This window comes from Phyllostomus discolor, chromosome 10 (assembly GCF_004126475.2).
Source record: "Phyllostomus discolor isolate MPI-MPIP mPhyDis1 chromosome 10, mPhyDis1.pri.v3, whole genome shotgun sequence".
Classification (NCBI taxonomy): domain Eukaryota; kingdom Metazoa; phylum Chordata; class Mammalia; order Chiroptera; family Phyllostomidae; genus Phyllostomus; species Phyllostomus discolor.
Window position 1 is genome coordinate 36,069,605 of NC_040912.2, and position 27,199 is coordinate 36,096,803.

The 27,199-nt window shown below is 36.2% G+C and overlaps 1 pseudogene; it reads left to right on the forward strand.

Annotated features, from left to right (window-relative positions):
• The first annotated feature begins 24,761 nt into the window (after positions 1 to 24,761).
• LOC114508165 lies at positions 24,762 to 25,663 on the forward strand (annotated as a pseudogene).
• The last annotated feature ends 1,536 nt before the right edge of the window (positions 25,664 to 27,199 follow it).

Here is a 27,199-nt window from a genome sequence, read left to right on the forward strand (position 1 = left end):
ATTAAATAAGCCAACAAATCTATGAAAAAGTTTATCCAATAAAAATTATAGTTTGAATCAAGTGGAGGGTCCTACTATAAACATTTGCCATCTACTTAATTTTGTTGGTAAATAATGAGAAAATTGTAATAGCTAATATTGGCCTTAGTGTTACTATGAATAAAGTGGCTGAGAGTGTACAATAAAGTAAGGAGCAATTCTCCTGTTTAATGATGTGTCATATTCCGTAAAAGATGGCAAATTTGAGAGCAAAGGGGATTGAGGGGAGAGGAGGGTATGAGGGGACTAAATGGTAAAGGAAAAAATACAATAAATTTTTTAAAAAGTAGAAGTAAAAAGATGTGCTAACACACAAAAATAAAACTTGGTACATACTACAAGACAGTGCATTTTGGGGGTTCACAAAATAGCAAAGCTTGAATTGCCTTTTCTTTAAATCACTTTAGAATGTTAATTGGGAAGCTGATATTATCAGCATAGGTGGGAATGTTATTTAGACATTTGTAATCAACATTGAGGGAAGCTGTTCAAACCAAGCTGACCAAAATAGGAAATTTCTACCAACTCATTAGCCAAACTAGGAAACAGTCTGGATCTAAATCAACTCTTACCCCTCTGTCATTTATCACAATGTTAGAGTCTTTAATAGCAGGGTTTGATTTGGTCTCTGATAGTGTCCTTCATTTACACTCTAATGTTCCATATAACTTCCATTTAGTTGACTAGTGATGGTATATAAAATTAGGATATTAACGGGATGGACTGCTATTTGACATTAAATGTAATTTCTCTAAAAAATATTTAGTGATATGAAGTAATACTCATGAAATGTATTTAAGTGAAAAATGTTGCTTACCAAACAGAAAATATAGAATGGTGACAATGGCCAAGACCTATATTATGTGCATTGTGATTCATTACATGTACATCTATACATTTCTCTACCATCATGTCATGGGATTATTTTTGAGGTAATATTGCAAGTGACATTTAATCTCCTGCTTGTGATTTTTTTCCTTTTCAAAAATTTCTGCAAGATTTGAGTTATCTTTAAAATGAAGACTTTTGGCTGAAAATGGGTGAGAATATAATTAATATACATTTTATTAGAAATTATTATTTAAAATGTATTTAGAAGGAAGGTTAAAACAAAGGCTAACATGAATTTCTTCTTTCTTTCACTTTTATTGATATTGATCTCTCCTATAAATATAGATTACCAAGTAAAAGATATAGGCTATAAACTATACTATTCTTGTTAATGATAAATTAAGTGAGGGTTAAAAAAAGAGCCCCTCATCTAGTGTAACATTCAGCATCAAAATCTGTCACTGAAAGTAGCCCCTCATTTTTTTTGTCAGCCCTTCCTTCAGTGATTAGCTCTAGTTTAACTATCATTAATTTCCTTTTTCATATCTTTGCAGTTAATTTTACCCTCATATAGAAAAATGCTCTATATTAAGGAAATAAATCAACATAAAAGATCAGTTATCAAGCTATTTTCTCTATGTATCTGTAAATAATTTAGATATTACCATTTTCTAAATTAAATAAGGAATTAGTGGGTGATTAAAAGTGTCAGTGAGAGCAAGAAATTTGCTAAGTCAGGCACTGGGTTCCGTGCTGTGATACGAAGCAGACTGTAGTGGTCTGTGCTCATGCATCTGAAGGTTTTCTGTTTGTACGAGCCCCTACCTGGTACTAATAGATGTGAGGTGGTTGTTTTCCCTCTAATCACTGAAGCGTCCACTGCCCTTGTTTTGCTACAGGTCTGCCCCTCCTGTCCTCACTTTGAACAATTACTGGCTGTGTATGCCTCTGCTTGAATACCAAACACCAAAGACAACCATAACTATTAGCAGAAGGTCAACTTTCAGGATTTTATTCTTTGGACAGCTGCGACTGTGACAATAGCATTTCTGTTGTGCATTGCTACCAATGATTGAGGGCTTCTCAACATTCAGCTTTAAAGGTAAAGGATTCCAAAACTTCTTACTTAGGCATGGGTGTTTTCAAGTGTCCGATTTCTTTGGGTTGCCCATGACAGTGAGCTACCTGGTATGCAGAGATATAGCCCACACGAATATACCTATATAAGTGCACTTAACTGCTCAACTTCACAGAAAAGAAGCACAATGCAGGTTTTGCTTAATCTTTTATTACTATTGCTTTTATGTAAGTATTTCAGTAGGAGTAGGCAGAATACCAACAGGTACATATTTTTCATTTGAATAGCAGTATGCTAAATTTAATACCTTTGTATTTAGTGAGAGAGAGAGACATCCTGGCCTAATTTGTTCAGCAAGTATATTTCCCACTTGATTTCCCTTTCTGAATAGGAAGATCCCATTGTTGAGGGAAATGGGTGTTAATTAATCATACTCTACCAAGCTTTTTATTGTGTAGCTCAATTTTATTTGAAAAGAATAATTGGGGTTGAGGTAGGGGCAGAGTGAACATTGAAAACGAAGCTTGTTATTTATGACAATATTGAATAATTATGCAAACCATCCTAAGGTTTTAGTCTGTTTTCTGCTGGTAACATTTTATGGTTTATTAAAGCTGTCAGGACAACATTCAAATTAAATGCAGTGTGGGAGGTCATTCAGCAATTGAGAAGGATGTGCAGTCAGCCTGCTGTGGGAGGCGAGTGCTACTTATTTTAGTCCTTACTGAAGCTTAGCAAAGTGTATATTCTTATGTACCAATAGTCAATGAATATATATTTTCTTTGGTTTTAATAATCCAAATATCATATTTGAGACTTATTTTAGCTTTTAATGGGTAGATAAATAATCCAAGGTAAAAAATAAATTCATTTTCTCTCCTAATTCCTAATTTACAAAAGTTAAAATAATTTAACATAAATGGTAATTATTAATAATTCCCATAAAGTTAATGCCACTGAAGTTCCCACATCATTCTAAACACAACTATAATTTTTAATAATGCATACATTTTATTTTTTCTTGGAAATTAAATGGGCCTTCATTGTTTTTGATGGCATTTTTATTCAAGGTTCTGTCTTCACTGAAATCCTCACAATTCAAATATTTAAAGGGCTATCATATAGTAGGAATTGTCCCTAGAATATATGAGACCTAGTACTTGAATCAGCACACTGCATTGTAGCAGTTGTTCCATATATGTTTCTTTGAGATCAGGGTGAATGTGCACCTTGGAGATCCCCAAAAACTCTGCCCCATCTAACTTATGGGCCAACTCAAGCTGCTTTACCATATGAATGGCTGGTCTTGGTTCATGCTTCACAACTTCCTAAAGCCTATCAAATAAGCAACAGCTTGCCTCAGTGAGCCCCAGGTACTGATTCACTGATTCACAGCTTGGTTTGCCCGGGAATCTCTAAGCCCAGCACAAGTAGCAGCCATCTCAGATTGCTTTATAGCTCAGGAAAGGCGGCCCCAGGCAAAACACAGTTGGGGGCTGACTTTGGCCTGCATCACTTGGGAAAACCCAGCCCACCCAGTGGACAGCTATAGACCATATTCTAGCACCACCACCCTGCCCCTGCAGAGCTGATCCTCCATGTATGGTGGAGGTTCATGGTAAGAAGTCACAGCTAATCTTTGCAGCTGACTGGCCTGGGTAAATCCCTTCCATTGATTTGCCAACAACAACCAAGGCTCAACTACAAGAGAATTATGTACTCAGCCCACACAAAGTACCCAGCTTGGGTGATAGGGGAGGCTGTGCCACAGGACCCTACAGAACAACTACTACATTAGGCCGCACTACCAGTTCATGGAGTCAACTCAGCTCTACCTACTATAAGACAAATACAGGGAGGTTCCCAAAAATAGAAGACAAAGAAACATGGCCCAAATGAAAGAACAGATCAAAACTCCAGAAAATGAGCTAAACAAAATGAATATAAGCAATCTATCAGATGCAGATTTCAAATCACTGGTTGTAAGGATGCCCAAGGAACTTAGTGAGGACCTCAGCAACATAAAAAAGATCCAGTCAGGAATGAAGGATTCACTAACTGGGATGAAGAACAATTTAGAGGGAAACAACAGTAGGGTGGATGAAGATGAGATTCAAATCAATGACGTGGAGCACAGGAAAGTAAAAAACAACCAATCAGAACAACAATAAGAAAAAAGAATCCCACAAAATGAGGATAGTGTAAGCAACCTTTGGGACAATTTCAAGAGGTCCTAGGAGTGTCAGAAGGTGAAGAGAAAGGACAAGACATTGGAAATCTATTTGAAAAAGTAATGGAAGAAAACTTCTCTAATTTGGTGAAGGAAATAGACATGAAAGTCTAAGAAGCACAGAAAGTCCCAGACAAGATGGATGCAGAGAGACCCACTCTAAGGCACATCATAATTAAAAATGCCAAAGGGTGGGAGGAGTAGTGGGGGGAATGGGGACAACTGTACTTGAACAACAATAAAAAAGGGGAGGAAAAATACTATTCTAAAGCAAAGAGAGAGAGAGAGAGAAAGAGAAGATCTTAGAAGCAGCAAGAGAAAAGAAGTTCCCATAAGGAGAGTTCTCATAACACTCAGCTGGTTTCTCAAAAGAAACTTTGCAGGCTAGATGGGATTGGCAAGATATATTCAAAGTCATGAAAAGCAGGGACCTACAGCCAAGGTTGCTCTACTCAGCAAGGATATCATTTAGAATCATTTATCATTTTAGATAAAGAGCTTCCCCAACAAGAAAAAACTAGAGTTCATCATCACCAAACCACTATTATCTGAAATGTTAAAGGGACTTACTTGAAAAAAAGAAGATGATCAAAACTATGAACAATGAAATGGCAAAAAAATACAAATCTATCAATAACTGAATCTAAAAAACAGACTAAGCAAACAAGAACAGAAACAGAATGATGACTACAAAGAGCATTTTGATGGTTGCCTGGTGGGAACGGGTTGTGGGGGAGTGGGTGAAGAGCTGAGGAGATTCAGAAGTACAAATAGGTAGTTACAGAATAGCCATGGGGATGTAAAGTACAGTAGAGGGAATGGAGTAGCCAAAGAACATACACATATGACCCACGGACATGAACAATGGTGGGGGATTGCCTAAGAGAGTGGGGGATGGTGGGTGGAATGGGGGCAAAGGAAAAAAAATCAGGACAACTGTAATAGCATAATCAGTAACAATATAATTTAAAAAATCAATTAGGTTCAACAATGAAAATATAAATAATCCAGTTTAAAATGGGAAAAACTTTGAGTAGATGCTATAGACTGAAATTCATGTCTTTCTAAGATTCATAAAAGATAAACAAATAAAACAAATAAAATTAGGGTAAGTATGTTATTGCTACAGGGCAATTGATTTTATATCTATAATGCAAGGAAATAGGACTATCTAAAGATCAGATAGATTGCCCCCAGGAATCAGAGTGTCTAGTGAGAAATCTTCAGTCAATTACAGCTCAATGTCTTTATCAAATATCAAATACATTGTTGATATAGATGACTTCAGAAGTCTCCTGTATTACTGAGGAGATCTAAACACACTCACATATTAAATAATTTATTTATAAAATTAAATAAATTCATCATATCAATTTATTTGTTTTCCCTGGCATTTTAAAAGGTCATTCAGAATACATTTCCTACACCTTGCCCTCTCTCTTTTCCTTTTCCTTTTGTTTAGCAGTGTCTATAAATGTCTATGCTTCCTTGACAAAATTCCACAGGATGTTTACATATATGTTTATCATAATATGCTAAGGATTTATTTAAGCCCCGACTGGTGTGGCTCAGTGGGTTGGGCATCATCCTGAAAGCCAAAAACGTGCCGGTCTGATTCCCCCTCAGGGTACATGTCTGGGTTGTAGGCCAGGTCCCTGGTTGGTGACAAGCGAAAGGCAACCAGCCTGTCGATGTTTCTCTTGAACATTGATGTTTCTCTCCCTCTCTTGCTGTCTCCCTTTTGCTCTCTCTAAAAATAAATAAGTAAAATATTAATAAAGGATTTACTTAGTATTGTAAAGTCACAATTTCAAACTCTTAAAACAGGTATTTTTCACTATAATTTCAGGGTTAGGCATGTAGAATGCAAATTAGTGCCTAAAATTTGAATAAATGGCAAGTGATTTCTGTCAGACTTTTAGGCTGACTTTGTACCTTTAGAAACTGCTTTGGTGTTCTGGTCTCAGTGCTGGCATACTGTATAAGACTCAATATATCCATCTCCCAGTGCCATCACAGATGTATCCAGAGACTACCTCCTGAACCCGCTCTGCAGCAAATTTTGCCCCTGTACTTAATAACTGTAATTGTCACATAAATAAAGAAAAATCTGCTCATATTAGCTAATAAATGAAGAGGTGATACAATTAGGAAAATCACCATTTTACCATTTCTATGATAATAATTGATTCAGGAAAGGATTTTCAGAAAAATCTTATGGGAAACAATATTTGCACAGTGCTAAAATATGACACAGACATATTACTTACATTTGCCAAGGGAAAAATTTTGTCTTTGTTAGAGAGAGAAAGCTGGCAGGGACTACGTTAATCATCAAAGAATTACTGACATTACTCTCTATGTGATTCAGTAAGAAATGCATAAAAACATCTAAAAATTATTCTTACCCCAAAATGTTTAACCTAAATCTAACAAAAGCTCTAAACATATATCCATATTTAAGAAAAAAAGGGATATAAGAATAGTTAATGCACACAATTAGAAAATAATTAGCCAAATCTAGAGTGCAGGATGTTGCTAAAGACAATAGCCTTGGACATGTCAAAAGAAAAAGTCAGTATTAGAATAAGCTCCTAACAGAAGCCCTTTACTTAGATAAAATAAAAGATGAATAAAATACCAAAATTAATGACCTAAATGTAGAGATTGAACAAGAACATGCTGATTTTTCAGGGGTGTTAAAACCTGAAAAATGGACCTGTTTGTGGTGAGATATTCACTTACGTGGATTGAAACTGAAGGTAGACAGTGATTCATGATGGCCACAGAAGCAATGCTGGAAATCCTACTATGCTTCTGGAGTGAGGGTTGGAGAAAAGACTTTATGTAGGCCACAGCTGCAACCAAGGGAAGGGACTGGGAATCCCTGAAGTGGGAAAAACCAAAGAGTGGAGCCCCAAGTTCTGTGTTTAATGAGCACCAAAGTCTCTCCTGCTCCTTGAACCACGTGTGGGAGATTATATGTGAATGTTTATAGTAGTTTGATTCACAGTAGCGCCAAACAGGAATAAATTAAATTCCAATTTATAAGAAAATGGACTAAAAATATGGTACATTCATTCAATAAATTGCTATCCAGCAATTAAAAAACAACAAACTACTGATATGTGTACTATCATGGATAAACCTCAGAATCATTATTTTTAAGAAAGTCAAATATAAAATATACTTATTGTATAATTTCATTTATAGGGAACTCTAGAAAATGCACTTATCAATAGTGACAGAAAGCAGACCAGTGGTTGTCTGGATCTGGGTACAGAGGGAGGGAAAGACTGCTGAATAATAAGGGAAATTTTTTGAGGATGATGGAAGTATTCTGTATCTTGATTATGGCTTTGTTTCAGTTCTTTCCCTAGAATGACCAAACTGACTCTTCCCAAGTATCTCTGGTTCACTCTGCTTTGTCTCTGTCACAGACTAAGGTAAATGGCTACAATGAAAGAAATTTTGTTCTTTTGCTCTTTTGTGTTAGTCACCATTTTATAAGGAAGTCCAAGCAAAGGCCCACTTGAAGGGAATAGCACAATTGATCCACTGCCCTCATGGAATTCCTAGCTTACAACCAGCACCAACATGCAGTTATGTCAGTGACTCATCAGGACAGTAAATTCAAGCATCATGGCAGTAGCAGAAAACCTCCTGGTCTCTCCTTTTAAAGTTATAAGTTGGTGCAGGCTGTGAACCAAAGTGTTGCAGGTTCGATTCCCAGTCAGGGCACATGCCTGGGTTGCAGGCCACGGCCCCCAGCAACCGCACATCGATGTTTCTCTCTCTCTCTCCCCACCCCCCCACTTCCCTCTCTAAAAATAAATAAATAAAACTTTTAAAAAAAGTTATACATTGGGTAACCAACCATAATTCAACAAAGGAGTCCATGCTTAACACACAAACACATCTGAGAGATCTGTGCATTGAAACATGTAAAGGTGGGCATATTGAATCAAGCAGGGGAGGCAGGATGGGAGGAAGAGCAGAGAGGAGAGCGCAAGGTGCACTCTGGTACCCACCACAACCCCTGCCAATGTGGTAGCAGAGGACTGCCAGGTAGAGCCCTGACTGGGTTAGACCAGAGGGCAGGAGCAGCAATCTGGCATGAATGGCCAGTATATATTGAGGCTGAGCCCAGGGTCCTCAGTAGATAAAGGGTGCAAAGGATGGTGGTGGTGGAGCACAGTCCATCTTCTATCACCAGAAAAACAAAGCCAGAGATTGGGAAATCTGACCCCCAACCCTTTCCACCATCCTTCCATTGGCTCAGCATTATAGATTTCATTTGGCAGATGACATGGGGCAGAAGCAACGTTCCAGCCTAAGTGGTCTGTACCCATTATGGTTAAATGCAGTGACAAAAACAAAGCCGCAGATGCCAGAACCAACTTCCCTGCTCATCCCTCTCCTTCCATTGTTGGGAACTGCCCTGCCTGGTATCAGAAGCTGTAATCCCCGCCTAGGCTAAGGCTAAGGGAACGCCCTTGGAACTGTAAGCTAGCAAGGAGACAAGCTTATCTCCGTGACAGGAGCACTGCTTCTGCTCCTTCATACCTCACCCTGTCTGGATCCCAATGCTTGGTTGGTTAGCCAATGACGGGTAAGATTCCCCAAGGGGGGAATGATCTAAGACAGGCATGATCACGTGGGAGGCCCCCAAAAGAAGGACTTTGGGGGCTACAGCAAAAGGGGGTGATGGACCCTCGCTCCTCGGCTTTGACAGAGCCTGAGCCCTCATCATCTGGGAGAAAATCTCCTTATCTTTTAGTTGCCTTAGTTCCCTTGCTCCACCTAAGCCTGAAACAATGACAGAGGGTGGTGCAGCTCTGTGCTGAAAAGGATAGGTTCCCCGGGTGATCAGGCCTAAGAAAGAATATGTAAAATCCCGTGAAACCTGCTTTGTTTAGAATGCTCTCAGTTGAATGATAAGGGTCCAAGAAAGAAGTAAGTTTGTTCTTTAAAGGTTTACAGCTCTTTGACCCTGACTCAAAAATAGGCCCTCAGACTTCCTTGTTATCTATTGTTTGATCCTTACTTCCTAGCAATGAGTAATGAGCTTTTACCTGAATTCTTATTCAAATGAAACCAATAAAAATCGTCTCCGGAGGGGGAGCAGAGCTCTCCCCACCAGGGAGGGTGGCCAAGTGGTGCGCTCCCCACGTGACCCTGAGTGGGCCTGCTGTTCCTATTCCCCAACAGGACCTGGTCGTCTCTGTGTATGTTTTTAGCGTGTTGACGAACATCTGCAGCCGAGATGGATACTGCTGGCCGGTATCCTCCATATACCATGGTGGGGGGACTAGCAGAGGCACCCACAATACCTCAGATGCTGAGGCTTGGTTGGTGGCTTCTTAATATAGGAAAACAGCACTGGGAACACAGAGGCCAGGAGCCCCATCGCCTGCCACATGCACCATGGGAGTTTGTGCCCTGAGACCAAGGTACCCCAGACATGAAAAGGACACCCAGTTCCTAGGGGAATATTGGGCATTTTCCATGCCAGAAGAGAAATTGCTCCCAAGGAGATCCCCAAAATACCAGTAGTGCAGGTAAGAGAAAACAAAAACTTCCACTATAGCACCATCTACTGGAAAGTGAAACACCTCTCCTTATGAACTTGCTAAACAATGAAAAGAAACAAGTATGTTTAAAAAAAAAAAAGATTTTGTTCCTTCAAATGCTCAGGCAGAGAAAAAAATCCATCAAGTGCCATGAATACCCAAGGTAATAAGGTAGTTCAGAAGGAAATTTAAAAATCTCCAAAAAATAACTTAGAGGTATCAGAAAATAAGACAGTAGCTTATAAAGGAAATCCCATTAGATTATGATTAGATTCTTCATCAGAAACCTACAAGCTAGTAGAGAGTAGAATCACATATTCAAAATATTGAAAAAAGAAATCATCAGCCAAAAATAATATATCCAGCAGTTATCCTTTAGGTAGGAAGAAGAAATAAAGACTTTTCCAGACAAATAGAAGCTGAGAAAATTTACCAACACAAAGACCTACATTACAAGATATGTTCAAAGGATCTCTCTAACTTAAACAAAAAGAAAAAAGATACAAAACTATGAGTAAGAAGACTCATAAACAGAAGCAGGAAATTGCAACTCTATTCAAAATAGGGTATTAAACACTTCAATATAACATTAAGGTTAAAGGGGTAAAAGGTAAAAATATTTTTAAAAGAATAGCTACTGTAGTTTGAAAATAAATGGAGAGCATAAAAAAGGAATAATTTGTATAAAAAAAGGGGGGATGGAGAAAAGTTTTGAACTTGTACAGGTAAATGGAGACAAGATGCAATCACAAGAAACAGACTATTGCATGTGTGAAACTTTTCTTTGGCAATAACCTAATAATGGTGACCACAGCACAAAAACCTAGAATGGAGGTACACTACATAAAAAAAAAGAGGAAACAGTAAAAATCAGAATACCACTAAAGAAAAACAGCAGATGGAAACAAAAGAAAAAGAAACAGTGGAAACACAGAACAAACAGAAAAAAAAGCATAAGATGGTTATAGGTAGTCCTCATGTCAATAATCACCCCAAATGTAAATGAACTGAACTCATTAATTAAAAGGCTCAGAGTAGCAGGATGGATTAAAATACATGACTCAACCATATGTTGCCTTTAGGAGACACATCTCAGCTACAAAGATGAACATAGACAAAGTGAAGAGATAAAAGATAATATTCTAAGGAGATGGCATCCAGAGAAAAGCAGGTGTACCCATATTTATATCAGACAAAATGGATTTTAAGATAAAATAGGTAACAAGATACGAAGATGGATATTTTATTATGATAAAGTAGATACTACATCAAGAAGACATAACACTTTAAAAAATATTGTATTGTTTATGCTATAACAGTTGTCCCAATTTTCCCCTTTTGCCCGCTCCACTCAACCTGCACCCCATTCCTAGAGTCAGTCCCCTCACCATTTTCTATGTCCATGGATCATGGACATGTGTTCTTTGATTATTCCCTTCACCTCTTCCAACCAGTCCCCACTTTCATCCTCCCCTCTTATAGCTGTCAGTCTGTTCCATGTTTTTATGTCTCTGATTCAATTTCTGTCATTTATTTTGTTCATTAGATTCCACTTATAAGTGAGATCATATGGTATTTGTCTTACATTGACTGGTTTATTTCACTGAGCATGATAGGTTCCAGTTCCATCCATGCTGCTGTAAAAAGTAAGAAGGAAATACAGATGGTCTGTAGACATATGAACAAATGCTCAGCATCACCAGCCATCATCAGAGAGATGCTGAATTAAAACCACAATGAGATATCACTTCACATCTGTCAAAATGGCTACCATCAATAAATCAACAAACAACAAGTGCTGGTGAGGATGTGGAGAAAAGGAAACTCTAGTGCACTGTTAGTAGGAATGCAGACAGGTACAACCACTCTGGAAAACAGCATGGAGATGCCTCAAAAAATTAAAAATAGAAATTCTTTGGACAGTGAGTCTACTTCTGGGAGTATACCTAAGAATCCCAAAACACCAATTGAAAAGAATATATGTTCCCCTGTGTTCAAAGCAGTGTTAGTCACAATAGCCAAGATTTGGAAACAGCCTAAGTGCCTATCAGTGATGAGTGGATAAAAAATTTGTGGTGCATTTCTAACACATCTTAATATATGTGCACCCAATCAGGGAGCACCAAAATACATAAAGCAACTACTAACAGAACTAAAGAGACACAATGACAAAAATACAAATAAAGTAGGGGGCCTAAATACCACATTGACAGCAATGGATAGATCATCCAAACAAAATCAATAAAGAAATATTGTCCTTAAATAACACATTAGACCAAAAGGAAATTATTGATATTTTACATTGTTTTCTATCCCAGAACATCAGAATATACATTCTTCTCTAGTGAACACAGAACATTTTCAAAGATAGACAATATGTTGGCATTCAAAAGTAGTCTCAAAATATTTAAGACTGAAATCATACCAAGCATGTTCTCCAACCACAGCAGTCTGAATCTGGAAATTAACTGCGGAACAAAAGCTGGAGAAGCCACAAGCATTTGAAGATTAAACAACATGCTACCAGACAACTATAGTGATAAACAACAAAGAAGAAATCAGAGATAAACAGATATATAAAGACAAATGAGAATGAAAACATGATGTAAGAAAATTTGGGGGATGTAGGAAAAGTAGGACTAAAACAGAATTTTCTAGCATTATAAGCCAACCTCAAGAAACAAGAAAGATCTTAAATAAACAATCTAACATTTTACCTTAGAAATGTAGAAAGAGGAAAAAATAAAGTCCCAAATCAATAGAAGCAAAGAAATAATAAAAATTAGAACAGAATCAAATGAAATAGAAAACAAAAAGACAATAGAAAAATTCTTGAAAAAAAACCCAACAATGGTTCTTTGAAATAAAAGTGATAAATCCTGGCTAGACTCACCAAGGAAATAAAAGAAAAGACTTAAAATCAGAAATGAGAGAAGTTACAATGAACACCACAGAAATACAAAGAATTATATAAAAAATACTATGAAAGGCTATCCAACACCAAATGCAATAACTTAGAAGAAATGGAGAAATTCTTAGTAAAATATAATTTTCCCGCACTAAATCATGAAGAATTAGAAAATCTAAATAGATTTAACAGCAGTAAGGAAATTGAAACAGTCATCAAAAACCTCATAGAAAACAAAAGTCTAGGACCAGATGACTTCAGTAGTATATTTTACTGAACATTCAAAGAATATTTAATACCTATCTTTCTCAATATTTTCCAAAAAAATCATAAAGTAAGCAATAATTCCTAACTCATTTTATGAGGCCAACATTACCCTAAATCCAAAACATGTCAAGGACAACACACAAAAAAGAAAACTACAGACCAGTATCATTGATGAATACAGATGCACAAATCCTGAACAAAATAACAGCAAATTGAATACAACAATCTATTAAAAAGTCCACCACGATCAAGTGGGATTCAGTCCAGAGATACAAGTATGATTCAACATACGCAAATCAATCAATGTGATTCACCATATTAACAAATTAATGGATGAAAATATGATTATATCAAAAGATACAGAAAAAGCATTTGACAAGATACGACATTTATTTTATTAAAACACTCAATAAAATGAGTATAAAAAGAAAGGACATCAACATAATAAAGTCCATATAGGATGAACCCTCACCTAATATCAGACTTAATGGTAAAAACCTAAAAGCTTTTACTCTAAGTTGAGGAATAAGACAAGGATGCTCACTCTAACTGCTGTTACTTAACATCTTACTGGCAGTTCTAGCCAGAGAAATCTGGCAAAATAAAGAAATAAAAGGCATCCAAATTGGGAATGAAGAAGTAAAATTGTCACTTTCCACAGATGACATGATACTATATATAGAAAACCCTAAAGGGTCCACCAAAAGAGTATTTGAAATAATAAACAAGTAGAGGGAAATTTGCAGGACACAACCAATGTACAAATATCTGATGCATTCCTACATACTGTCCATGAAGTATTAGAAATAAAAACAATTCACTTGCAGTTGCAACAAATAGGATAAAATAACTAGAAATAAACTTAACAAAAGAACTGACTGGTATGGCTCAGTGGATTGGGCATCTTCCAGCAAACTAAAAGGTCACAGGTTTGATTCCTGGTTAGGTGACAAGCCTGGGTTACAGGCCAGGTCCCTGTAACCCAGGGTCAGGAATGTGCAAGAGACAGCCGATGGATATTTCTTTCACACACTGATGTTTCTCTTCCTCTCTTTCTCCCTCCCTTCCCTTCTATCTAAAAAATAAGTAAATCAAATATTTTTTAAAGAAGTGAAGGAACAATAGTAAAACAATAAAAAATTTTAAAAAGTGAAGGCCCTATGCACTAAAAACAACATGATATTTTTTAAAGAAATTGAAAAAAGATATAAAGATATAGAAAGGTATTCTGTGTTCATGGATTGAAAGAATCAATCCATGGCCAGAGTTAAATGGCCATATTACCTAAAACAATAAACAGATTTAATGCAATCCCCATTCAAATTCCAGTGGCATTTTTTTCAAAGAAATGGAACAACAAAAATTATCAAATTTGTATGGAACCACAAAAGACCCAAAATAGGCAAAGCAATCCTGAGAAAATAAAAACAAAGCTGAAGGTAGTACAATCCCTGACTTCATTATATTATAGAATTATGATAAACAAAATAGTATGGTATTGGCAGAACAAAAGACACACAGACCAACTGAACAGAATTGAGAGGCCACAAATAAACTCACACATATAAAGGCAACTGATTTTCAACAAAGGAGCCAAAAACATACAATGGAGAAAAGAAAGCCTTTTCAATAAATATTGCTGGAAAAATTGGAAAGCCACATGGAAAAGAACAAAACCAGAATGCCATTTGGCACCATGCACAAAGATGAACTCAAAATGGATCAAAGTCCTAAATATAAGTTCAGAAACAATAAAATACATAAAAGAAAATATAGGCTCTAATCTTATGGACCTTGGTCTCTGAGAGGATTTTATGAATTTGATCTCAAAAGCATGAGAAGTAAAAGCAAAAGTAAATGAATGGAACTACATGAAGCTTAAAAAAATCTTCTGCACAGCAAAAAAAAAAAAAAGAAAAACAACAAAATAAAAAGGCAACCAACTGAACAGAAGAAGATATTTTCAAACAACACCTTCAAAGTGGGGTGGGCTAATATCACATACATATATTATATAATATATATTATATATATAATCTATACAACTCAATGAAAAAATAAATGGTCCAATTAAAAAATGGGCAGAAAACCTGAGCAGACATGTCTCCCAAGAAAACATACAATATAAATGACTAACAGATATTTGAAAAGATGCTCAACTTTACTATCTATTAGGGAAATTCAAATCAAAACTACATGAGAGAACAGTTCATACCTTTTAGAATGGCTATTATCAGCAAGACAAGTAAGTAATAACACATTTTGGATGGGTTGTGGAGAAAAAGAAACCCTCATGCACTGCTTGTAGGAATATAAATTGGTATAGCCCATTTGGAAAGCAATGTGCAGATTCCTCAAAAAATTAAGAATAGAGCTATTGATCTTGGCTAGGTATATCAGTTGATTAGAGTGTCATCCCCATATGCCAAGGTTGCAGGTTCCATCTTCAGTCAGGGCACATACAAGAAGCAATCAATGAGTGCATCAATAAGTGGGACAATAAATCGATGTATCCATGTTTCTCTCTCTCTCTCTCTCACTTACTCTTTCTCTTAAAAAATAAAGAAGTAGAGCTATCCTATGGCCCAGGGATTACTGTTTTGCATATCTACCTGACAAGTTTGAAAACATTTGTTTGTAAAGATACATGTACCCCTATGTTCATTGCAGCATTAATCATGGTAACTAAGACATGCAAACCAGCTAAGACATAGAAACCAGTCCTTTGCTAGATGATTGAATAAAGGTGTGGTACACATATACAATGAAATACTACTCAACTATAAGAAATAATAATTTTCTGCCATGTGTGACAACATAGATGGTTCTTGAGAGCATCATGCTAAGTGAAATAAGTGACCTGGAAAAGAACAAGAGCCATATGATTTCACTTATTTTTGGATATTAAAAAAAAAGGCAACAAATGAGCAAAACAAAAAAAACTCACAGATACAACAGTAACCACCGTACTATGGTGGTTACCAGTGGGGCAGGGATGTAGAGGGAGGATGAAGAGGATAAAGGGTATCAAACATATGGGAAAGGAAGGGGATTAGACTTTGGGTGGTAAGCACACAATGTAATATAATAATGATATATTATGACATTTTATACTTGAAAGGTATATAATGTTTTTAACCAATGTCACCAACATATTAAATTTAAGAAGTGTAAATTTTCCAGTCCCCAGGTGAGTTACCTCACCAGAACCTTCTAAAGCAGAAACAATATGTCATATCACAACCTGACCACATTGCAGACTATTGAGCAAAAAGAGGCAAATATTGTTGTTTTAAGCAACTAAGTTTTCAGTTGGTTTGTTATACAGCAATAGATAACTGATTTAATTGTCAAAAATGAATCAAATATTAATCAATATAGAAAGGACCTTCATAATCACTATTCCTGTAGATATATCTTATTATGTGATGCCACAAAAAATGCCATGTTCTCTCATGGTGGATCCATACAGTTGGCAATACCTATTGCTCATGATTTGCACATTCACATATACAGGGTACTTTGTGTTGTAAAGATCCTTCTATGAAAGGTTCATAAAATCTTGTACTTAAAAACTGAAACAGCAATGAGTCATTTGCCCATGGTAGTCAAGGGGTCCATTTTGTGCCTTTCAGAGACTGTTTAGAAGTTCATATTAGGTAAAGTATAGGAAAGCTCTCCCTGAATTCTAAGGAGCTCTATAAGTAAAATTTTCTATTAAGATTATTGGTATGCTACTCAATCATTTTAGTTTTTATTCTGCCTTTCTAAAAGTTCAGGCTGAGAGAACTGGTTTGAGAGTCTAAGTGCATTAGGTGCAGAGCAGAGCAGAATCTTCGGTTGTTTACAGGCAGGTGCAAACATTTTTGGTTTTTCATTTCCAGGGAAATTTCTTTTTTTGAAAACTTTATATGCTACCTTGGGTATATCCTGAAAATAAAAAGCCTGGGGTTCAAAGGGCACTCTGAATTCTGCTGTGCTCAATTTAATCCTACTCCAGAATTCCTAACAACTTTCTTCTTGTATCTTAAAAACAGTCAGTCATGAAATAACATTTTTATGTGTTTCAGTAATATTCTCTGCTTACTTCATTTCCCAAAAGATAACTGTAAAAGAACTAGCTTCTTAGTAAAAAAGTTGCTTCTAAAAATACATCTTATCTTTTAGAAAATACACATAGTTCATAAATTTTCCAAATGAAAAGGGAAAAAAAGCATGAATTTGCATGAGAAGATAATGAATACTATGAATATTTAAATATTTTGAAGATACTTGATTGCTACTGTAGTTTGGTGATTTTATTCCCACTGGGAAATTGCAGGATTTTAAAAGTTGTATATTGAAAATACTTATTTTATTTAGCACATTTCAGGAATGTAAGATAAGAGTATACGGCTATTTTAAGGCAGTTCCGCCTTTCAGTCAGGAGTGATGTTCAAACCGCCGAGTTATCAGAACCAGGCATGTTCCAGATGACAATGAGTATTTGCAAAGAGATGGGATATGCAACTCTGCTGTTTCCTCTGGATTTTTCAAATGGGTATCTGAAGGGCATTTATTATTTTATTATACTCTCAAGAATATAAGTAACTTCAAATTGACAATCTCTTAAATTTGGTAGGAGTTCAATGATCCGTTTACTTATTCATTTATTCATATACTCATTAATTCTGCCATATTATCTTTTATTAATACCTCCTCTGTGCCAGTCACTAAGTGAAGTGTTGAGGCCGTGAAGATGCCCTGTCTCAAGGAGCTTTCAATATTGAGGGAACGACAGATGAGACTGTAGCAGGATGTGGAGGCCATTTGTTCACCCAGGCTGGCCTGCCATGAGCAGTCAGCAGGCCTTCCCTCCCTTGATTGACTGAATTTCCTGTCTGCTAGAATATGGTGGTCTGAAGAGTCAATGCCAGAGGGTTTTTACCTCATGACTTTCTAAATATATTTTTAAATGATCAGATGATTTTTAAAAAACTTTGTAACACACAATTCCATGGCTTCAGATAGGGAAGGTACCTGATCTTTACTATTAGCCATAAATATCTGTATAACAGCTTTTCCTTATTCTCAGTGAGCTTTTTTAAACTGGCAAATTCTTTTCACTATTTTCCCATTCCTATATCTATCTATCCATTTGCATCTACAAAGTTCATGTAATTTTTTTGTGGGAGTAGGGGAACCTGTGTTTAATCTCAAATGTAACAAGAAAATTTGCATTTTGCATTTGCTTCACAGGGACTCTTCTAAAATCTTAAGACATACTTGTTTTAATCTTGCATGTTGTCTTTAGTAATAAATATAATCTTCTTGGGAAAATTAATAGTATTACATGTAAAACACATGGACTAATAATTGATAATATCTTAGTTGTATATAGAAATGAATCCACCCATAGTGGTTTTAGCTAAAAGGATATTTATTGACTTACATAACTGGAAGTCCAGGGATAAGACTGGCTTCAAATGAAGCTTAATTCAGGGTCTAAATGATGTTATCTATCTTTCCTTCTGTGTACTAATTTGGAAGTGGAGTGTAAAATTTGTTGATTATTTTATATTAATCCAGGCCCACTTCTGGACCTGAGAGGATTATCTCCTCCAAAAGACTAAGGATTGAGAACGAGAGACAGGCGGGTCTCTATTATAAGAAAAAGTGTGATATATGTTGGCAGGAAAAAACATACCATAATTTTGTACAAACTGGGCAGCTTTCTCTACTTTTTTTTTTTTTTAAATTTGTAAGTTAGTGGAATCACAGGTTAAATTCATGGAACAATAAATTCAATTCTAAATACAAATTAGTACAATTACTAACATTCTCATTTTTTTGTTTTGTTTGTAACATTTGATCCATATATGTGTAAATACATGATTTCTAACATGCATTGTCTTTGACGTTGGTCTAACCTGTAGATCATTGTACACAATGTACTGGTGCTTAAGGGACTAAAAATACTCATTGAGGAAAAGACACCAAATGTAATCTTGCCACTGGTTTAAATCCTAGAAGTAAACAATTAGGAACTTTCCATAGTGTTCTTTATAGAGAGGTACAATAGAGTATCTCAACTAATGTATGAAAATCTCTTGTAGGTCAATTAATCTCCTGCATTTGCCTGAGTCAGTTGCTACCACTTCTGTCAGAGAAAACTTCAAAAGGAAAGACAATTTTTTTCTTCTGTCTTGTCCCATTATGAAAGTTAAAGAACATCTGCCAAGGGTAAAACTCTTATTAGTTAGGTCGTGCTTCTAGAGAAGATAGACCCTGTGACTTTCTTTTGCAATCAGTACTAGAACTGCATTTCAAGGTCCTTTGAGAGCAATAATCTCTGGGTTGTTTTTTGAATTTGCTAGTCTCCAGGGAACCTATTGAGTAATAAAAGATGTTAGAGAGTTTTGTCGCTAATCTTAGAAACGTAACTATGTCAGACAGTATGTAATCGCAAAATTCTAATACCCCAAAAAGTATCTTTACCTCCATCAAATTGTTTTGGGTATTTCATTTACTCAGGCATTTATTAGGGACCTAGAGAAACTGGTTCTGTATTAGGTATTCAGGTATAGATGTCTCTGTTTTCATGGAGCGTATATGCTATGGAAAGACACCATAATGAATAGGTAATTTTGGAGAAACAAGTATTATGCAGAAAGTACAATAGGGTGATGTTACAGAGAGTAACTGGGTAAGAAATACTAATTTATAAAGCTATTCATGAATTGCTTCTCTTAGCAGCTGGCATCTAAGGCAGGAATTGAATAATGAAAAGTAGCTAACCATGTAAAATCTCAGAATTTAATACCCCAGGATATATTTCACAGTAAATAAATGGCATGCCCAGAAATGAGGCAATACAAAGATACAGTGTGGATGTCTACTCAGCCATTAACACTTCAAATAAAAACTTGCTTTAGAAAAATCCTTTCTAATTTCCAATATTCTAAGCTCTTTTTAAAATACATTAATAAATAAAATGACTTAAATAAACACCAGTATGGGATAGCAAATCATGTTTATGGTCAAAAACAGAGGATTTTTTCCTTAGCTGTAGTTGTGATAAGTTTATTGGTCGAAACTCTGGTCTAGGCCTCCAATAATAGGTTGATATGTCTCAGTCAGTGTCTCCCACTTACTAGAAAGCATTTTGTTTCTCAAATGCCTGTACCAATTTGACAGCTTTCTCTACTTGAGATATTCTGAAAAAGCTTTATCTGTTTTGATAACTTTCAAAGACCTTGAGACACATAATTTAAACTAGTTTAAAAGAGACACAGTTATCCTTTACTTACTCTGACTGTCAGCATTATTTTCACTAAGTCTGCTTCTACATATAATCAAAGAGATGACTTGGCTGATAAGTTAAGATAGAACAAGGATGTCTGCAATTCCAATGGCAAAGTCTAGATAATTCTCATCAATCCAGTCAAAATAAATTTTTGGAATGTTAAGAGTCATGGTAGCATTTGCCTCTGTGGTTTTATGTCTGGGCAATCAGTGATTTGATTAGCTTTTCTAATATTCTAAAAACCTCCAAAAACACAAAATACCAAAGTGGAAAAAGTCAGAAAAGTAGCATATTTCAAAGAGCAATTAGATACAATAACATACAAATATAGTAAATTAATTTCCATTTTTTAAAAAAACTTTCTTTTGAAAAATAGTGGTATAGAAAGTATCAAGAAAAAGTTTTATATGAAATTATAAAGCTAATAATAAATGTAAATTAGAAGATAATATAACTGCCCCTGATATGACAACATTAATTTATTTCATTTGGTTCTCAACATACCTTGATTAGCCCATTTTATAGAAGAAACAGAGATTCAGAGCCTATACAAGATCCTTGTGGTATACTGACTAATCAATCCATGGGCAGATCCAAACTTTTCAGGAACTAATCCATGTAGGAGCTGTAGAGCACAAGGGAACAGATTATCCTCTGGAAACAGAGGCACACAGTCCTGCTGAGACCTTGACTTTGGTTCAGGGAAACTGATTTCAGACTTCGGATCTTAAGAGACTGGCTATTACTCTAAGCCATCAAGTTGTGGTCATTTGTTAAAACAGCCATAGGAAACTAACTCAGCCATAATGTTAAACATGTTGAGTCCCAGACTGGACCCAATCTATCCCACCATTTTTTCCCTAATATAGTACCTTGCAATGTTGCTTTCTAGAAGAGACTTTATAGTGGCAAATTTATACCAAATGACTGGGTAAATTCTTCATCTGAATCTATAATTTCATGAGAATGTCTTAATTTGTAGACCCAATAAATATATCCACTTTAAAATATTGGCTCCTTTATCTAAATTTGAGTTACTTATACAAAATGTATTTTGAAAGATGGAACCCAAGCCCTGATAAATGATAAACACAAGTTGTCTCCTTAGAGAAGGTTTTTTTTTTTAGGAAAAGATTTGGAAAATATATATCTTTTAATTTGTTAGGGAGGCATAATTTTCAACCTATTAGTGTCTCTTGAATAAATAGTGCCCTAACATTTTATATATGAAATAAGCAGTTTAGTAGCATAATCATATCATTGATAATCACTGTTCTGTTCTATTTTTGAATAGATGAACAGTTGTAAAGAATGATATCTGTTTACTCCTGTGAAAATTTCTAGAAAGACAAAGAGGGAGTTCAAAGGCAAAGCTAAAGGAATAAAGGGCAGGCACATCACAAATAAATTGAATTAGGGGGCTTATCAAGTCAGCGATTGCTATTTTGGAACTGAGTCAAGGGTCATGCCTTTTTTAGAGGTAATGACCTTGATTCTGGGAGAGGGATACACAAAACATTGTATGTAGGTAAAGATCTACTTATTGGGGAGATTCCAGCAAATCAAGAGAAAAGAAGATTGTAATCTGAAGAACAATGATAAGACTGGGTATTTAGATGAGGTGGATAGATAGGGATGTGGGCATGGATAAAGGACATGAAGGATAGGGATGGGGAATTTGAAACTGAGAGCTCATTAAGAACAAAGACTGTATCTTATCATTAAAAAATAGTGCCTGTGGTCAGCCAAGAATTTTTCAGAACAAAATTATGAATTGAATAATCAGGACTGTAATAGCATCATGTTTCAATGAGCAGCAACAATAAGGCTGAGAACAAGAATGTAAGGCAGCCCTGGCTGGCGTAGATCAGTGGATTGAGGCGGGCTGTGAACCAAAGTGTTGCAGGTTCTATTCCCAGTCAGGGCACATGCCTGGGTGGCAGGCCATGGTCCCCAGCAACCGCACATTGATGTTTCTCTCTCTTTCTCCTTCTCCCTCCCTTCTCTCTCTAAAAATAAATAAATAAAATCTTAAAAAAAAAGAATGTAAGGCGATTGAGATTCTTCTGTTTAAGGTCAATTTTGCTTTGGTACCAGCAATTGAGGTCAAACTGAGCCCGATGTGATACGCAAGAGCATGATACTAATGTGAAGTGCAAGGTACAATTCCAAAGGTTAGGAGCATGGCTGACTCAGAAGTACTATGCTGTTTTATTGTACCAAGAAATGGTAATGGAATTAAAAATTTATTGAATATGTGGATAATTTAGTTTTGTAAGCTAAACTATGAATTTCCAATATAAAACTCACTACTCATACAAAATGTCATACTACTTCTTTCCAACTTGGAAAGCAAGCACTTGATGTGTATTACAACTGTCAGAAAGCCTGTGTGTACTGAACAAAGGGAAGTGGCATGAGGTCGGGTTGAGGAGATAGGCCAGGGCCAAACTGTTTAGGGCACTTCAGTCCATGGAAGGAGTTGGAACACTATTCTAAGTATAAATGGAAGCTACCAGGGAATTTTAGTTAGCAGAGGTAGGTTACATAAGCATATTCTTAAAGATTGGTTTGATTATCCTATGATAAATGAATTTAAGGGGTCAGGTATAAGCAGAGAAAACTTTTACAGGGCCACTGTGGTATTCTAAGTGGAAAATGATGATGACTGAGATGATGTGAGTGGAGTTAAGAAAAATTCTGATACATTTTTCAGTTGAGATCTGAATTTACCTCTGACAAATTCCATAAATGTGCTTGTATGAATATGATTGGTAAGGAGAGGGAAAAATTCAAATTAAGATAAATGACTGACATGTCTAGGAATTCAATGAGATGAGAAAGATTAGTGGATAAACAAGATTATTAACTGATTGATTGACTGGGTTGGAAAAGAGGAAAAAAAATGAGATTTTTTTTTTGTTAAATTTGCCATGCTTATGAGACATATCAGTGGAAATACTTAGTAACCAATGAGATGAGTAAGGCTGTAGCTCAGTAAAATATATATTGGGGATTATTCTCCTATATATGGTATTTAAAAACATGTGAATTTATTGGGCTAGCTAGCCAAAAAATTTGTTTAATTTTTTTTCCTGTAACATGGCTCTACTAGCACTTAGTTGTCTTTTATTTCATTTAAAGCAAGTTTGTTACATTGCATTGTGACAACTGTCATATCAGAAATGCATTTAAAAAAACATCAAAATTGGTGAAATTTTGTGTAGCCATTTTAATATTGAAGATGGTAGAAAATAAGCAACATTTGCTTATTATGCTTTATTATTTTAAGAAAGGTAAAAACACAACTGAAATGAAAAAAAGATTTGTTAAGTGTATGGAGAAGGTGCTGTGACTGATTCAACGTGTGAAAAGTTATGAATCCTTGTGCTGGAGATTTCCCACTGAATGATGCTTCATGGTTGGGTAAACCAGATGGAATTGATAGTGATCAAATTGAGTCATTAATTGATAACAATCAATGCTATAACACATGGCAGATAGCTGACATACTCAAAATATCCAAATCAATAAAGTTATGAGTGAAGGTAAAAGATGTGTCTCATTTTATGGAAAAAAAATTAAACAGACTCTTTGGCCAACCCAATATAAGATCACTAAAGGAAAGGATATAGCAGGAAGAAAATAGAGGCCAGCAACAAATCATAAATTTAGAATCCCTCTGATAAGAAAACAGCAAGTACAAACTGAGAATGCAAAATGAAATAGAAAAAGAAAAAAGAATTCAGTGGTCAAGTGTAGAACATAATAAGAGGTTGCTTAAGATGAGCACTGGGCAATGTCCACTGGAACTGTCCAGTGGAAAGTTGTTAATTATGTTGCCAAATGAAGTTTCAATGGAGTATGGAGTCCACCAGCTATACTGAAGTAAGCAAAAGAGCAAATGTGGCCCTGGCTGAAGTAGCTCAGTGGATTGAGTGTGGGCCTGTGAACCAAAGGGTTGCCAGTTTGATTCCCAGTCTATGGCACATGCCTGGGTTGCAGGCCTGGTCCCCACTAGTGGGCATGTGAAAGGCAACTACACACTGATGTTTCTTACCCTCTCTTTCTCCTTCTCTTCCCCTCTCTCTAAAAATAAAATCTTAGGAAAAAAGAGCGAATGTGAAGTGATGTGCTGGAAGAATGTATATATATGTGTACATATATGTATGTGTGTGTGTGTGTGTATACACACACACAATATTGTTGAGGAGTTCTGCTTAGGAGTATATAAATGAGTGTTTGTTGAGAAAATATACATCTGTTAATGGAGAATGTGTGTTCAAGGAGGGGTATATTATAAATTGCTTATGTTCTGGTAGAACAAGTTGGTAGAGAGGAAGGGATTGCTGATGTGGGAGAAAGGTATACTTGGAAGAGGAAAGACATTATGATGGCAAGAGTGATATAATCATGGATCAGAAGAGTTGTTTTATAAAATTATATATAAATACATAATTATATAAATTTATATATAATATGTAAGAATTGTTTTATAAAATTATATGTAGTTTTATAAAACAACTCTTCAGTTTTTCCCATTTTGCAAGATGGTGGATGAAAAAACTGAGAAGCCAGATACTAAGGAGAAGAAACCTGAAGCCACAAAGGCTGACGCTGGTGGCAAGGTTAGGAAGGGTCACCTCAAGGCCAAGACAACTAAGAAGGGGAAGCCCCACTGCAGCCGAAACCCTTTCCTAGTCAGAGGAATTGGCAGGCATTCCTGGTCAGCTATATATTCCCAAAAGGCCATGTCCAAGAGGAAGTATTCCATAGCTAAATCCAGGATTGAAAAGAAAAAGGAGAAAGTTGTGGCTACTGTCACTAAACCAGTTGGTAGTGACAAGAATAGTGGTACCCGAGTGGTTAAACTTTGCAAAATGCTTAGATACTATCCTACTGAAGATGTGTCTTGAAAGCTGTTGAGCCATGGCAAGAAACCCCTCAGTCAGCTTATGAGAAAACCGCGGGCCAGCATCACTCCCAAGACCATACTGATCATCCTCACTGGGAGCCACAGAGGCAAGAGGGTGGTTTTCCTGAAGCAGCTGAGCAGTGGCTTGCTACTTGTGACTGGACCTCTGGCCGCTAACTGAGTTCCTCTGTGTAGAACACACCAGAAATATGTTATAGCCACCTCCACCAAAATTGATAGCAGTGGTGTGAAAAGCCCCAAGCATCTCACTGATGCTTACTTCAAAAAGAAGCTGCACAAGCCCAGACACCGGGAGGGGGAGATCTTCAATACTGAGAAAGAGAAAGATTACAGAGCAATGCAAGGTTGATCAGAAAGCCATGGACTTGCAAATTCTGCCCAAAATCAAAGCTGTTCCTCAGCTGCAGGGCTACCTCCTCTCTGTGTTTGTTCTCACAGATGGGCTTTATCCTCACAAAATGAAGTTCTAAACTTCTTTTGAAAAACCTAATTAAATAACCGATCTGTTAAAAAAAATAAAACAACTCTTCAGATCCATGACTATATAAAATTATACATATACATATAGTCTGCCCAAAAAAAGTTCAGCCATTATTAATATAACAAGAACAGATTACACAACATTGATATAACCTGACATCCAAGGAGAGTGGATGGGAATGCACATGTGTGAACAATGATGACTTCACTGTACTAGTCAGTGGGGGTGGTTGGCACCATTGAGTGAGCATGTGTACTGTGTGGCCATCACATTCAAAATGACTAAGCAAACACAGCAATGAATCTGCATCAAAATTTGTGTTAAGCTTGAACATTCCTCCTTGGAAACTATTGGAATTATTCAGAAGGCCAAAGCTATGGGCAACTGGTGACTGGCAGCTTCATCATGCATGACAATGTGCCTGCTCATGTATCATGTCTCATGCAGAGTGCAGAGTTTTTTTGCAAAACATCACATCACCCAGGTTACTCAGTACATGTAGAGCTGATTTGTTGCACTGTGACTTCTGGCTTTTCCCAAGATGAAAATCATCTTTGAAAGGGAAGGGATTTCAGACCACTGATGAGATTCAGGAAAATACAATGGGGCAGTTGATGGTGACTGGGAGAACTGTGTGAGGTTCCAAGGTGCCTACTTTGAAAGGGACTGAGGTGTCATTATCCTACATATAGTGTTTCTTGTTTCTTGTATTTTCTTCAACAAATGTCTCTATTTTTCATATGACATGGCTATGGATACCTTCTGGACAGACTATATTTTATATGTATTGTGTATATGTGTGTGTGTGTCTGTATACATATATATAAATTTCCTCTACTATCATGGAAGACAGGCATGAAAATTTAAGCAAGCATATATTCTGTGATAAGAAGGTGAATCCTTTCCATTTCATTACTTCTATTTTCTTATTTAGTAATCAAAGGAAGTTATCAATTGATTTAGGAAAAGGAGGAGAGGACTAGGTAAGCTTTATAGATAAGGTTTATCTGATGAAATATCTATGACACCAAGAGTAAGTCCTGGCACATAAAAAATCCTCACAATTGTGTGTTGAAGGAATGAATGGAAAGAAAGAAAGTGAGAGGAAATCGTTATCTTAGAAAGTAGAGAAGCTGGCTTCCAAGGGATGCGTAATAAAACTGTGTTGCAAAGTACATTTTTAGTCTGAATCTGTTCACTCCTTTCGTACAAAACTTGTGTTATAACTGTTCTACACTAGCAATGAGGTTTAGATTTCTCTTGTCAATGACTCATTTTGACATAGGAATGCAACCGGTTTCTGGCCCAATGAGGTACAAAAGAACTTTTATACGCTTAGGCTAAACTTTTCTTTGCTTTGAAAGAAAGATACATGTGAAGAAAATGATCCTTTTCTGCCTCTGGATAGAAGCAACATATTGGAGGATAATAATGGGAGCTGGCCCGAAGTTAGAAAAGGCAGAGTACTAAACAGAAAGGACGCTGGCAGAGCGCCACCATTAGACTAGAGCAGAAAGTGCCCTGCTGCAGATCTGGCAATTTGGCCCCTCTGAGGACCTGGAACGCTCAAA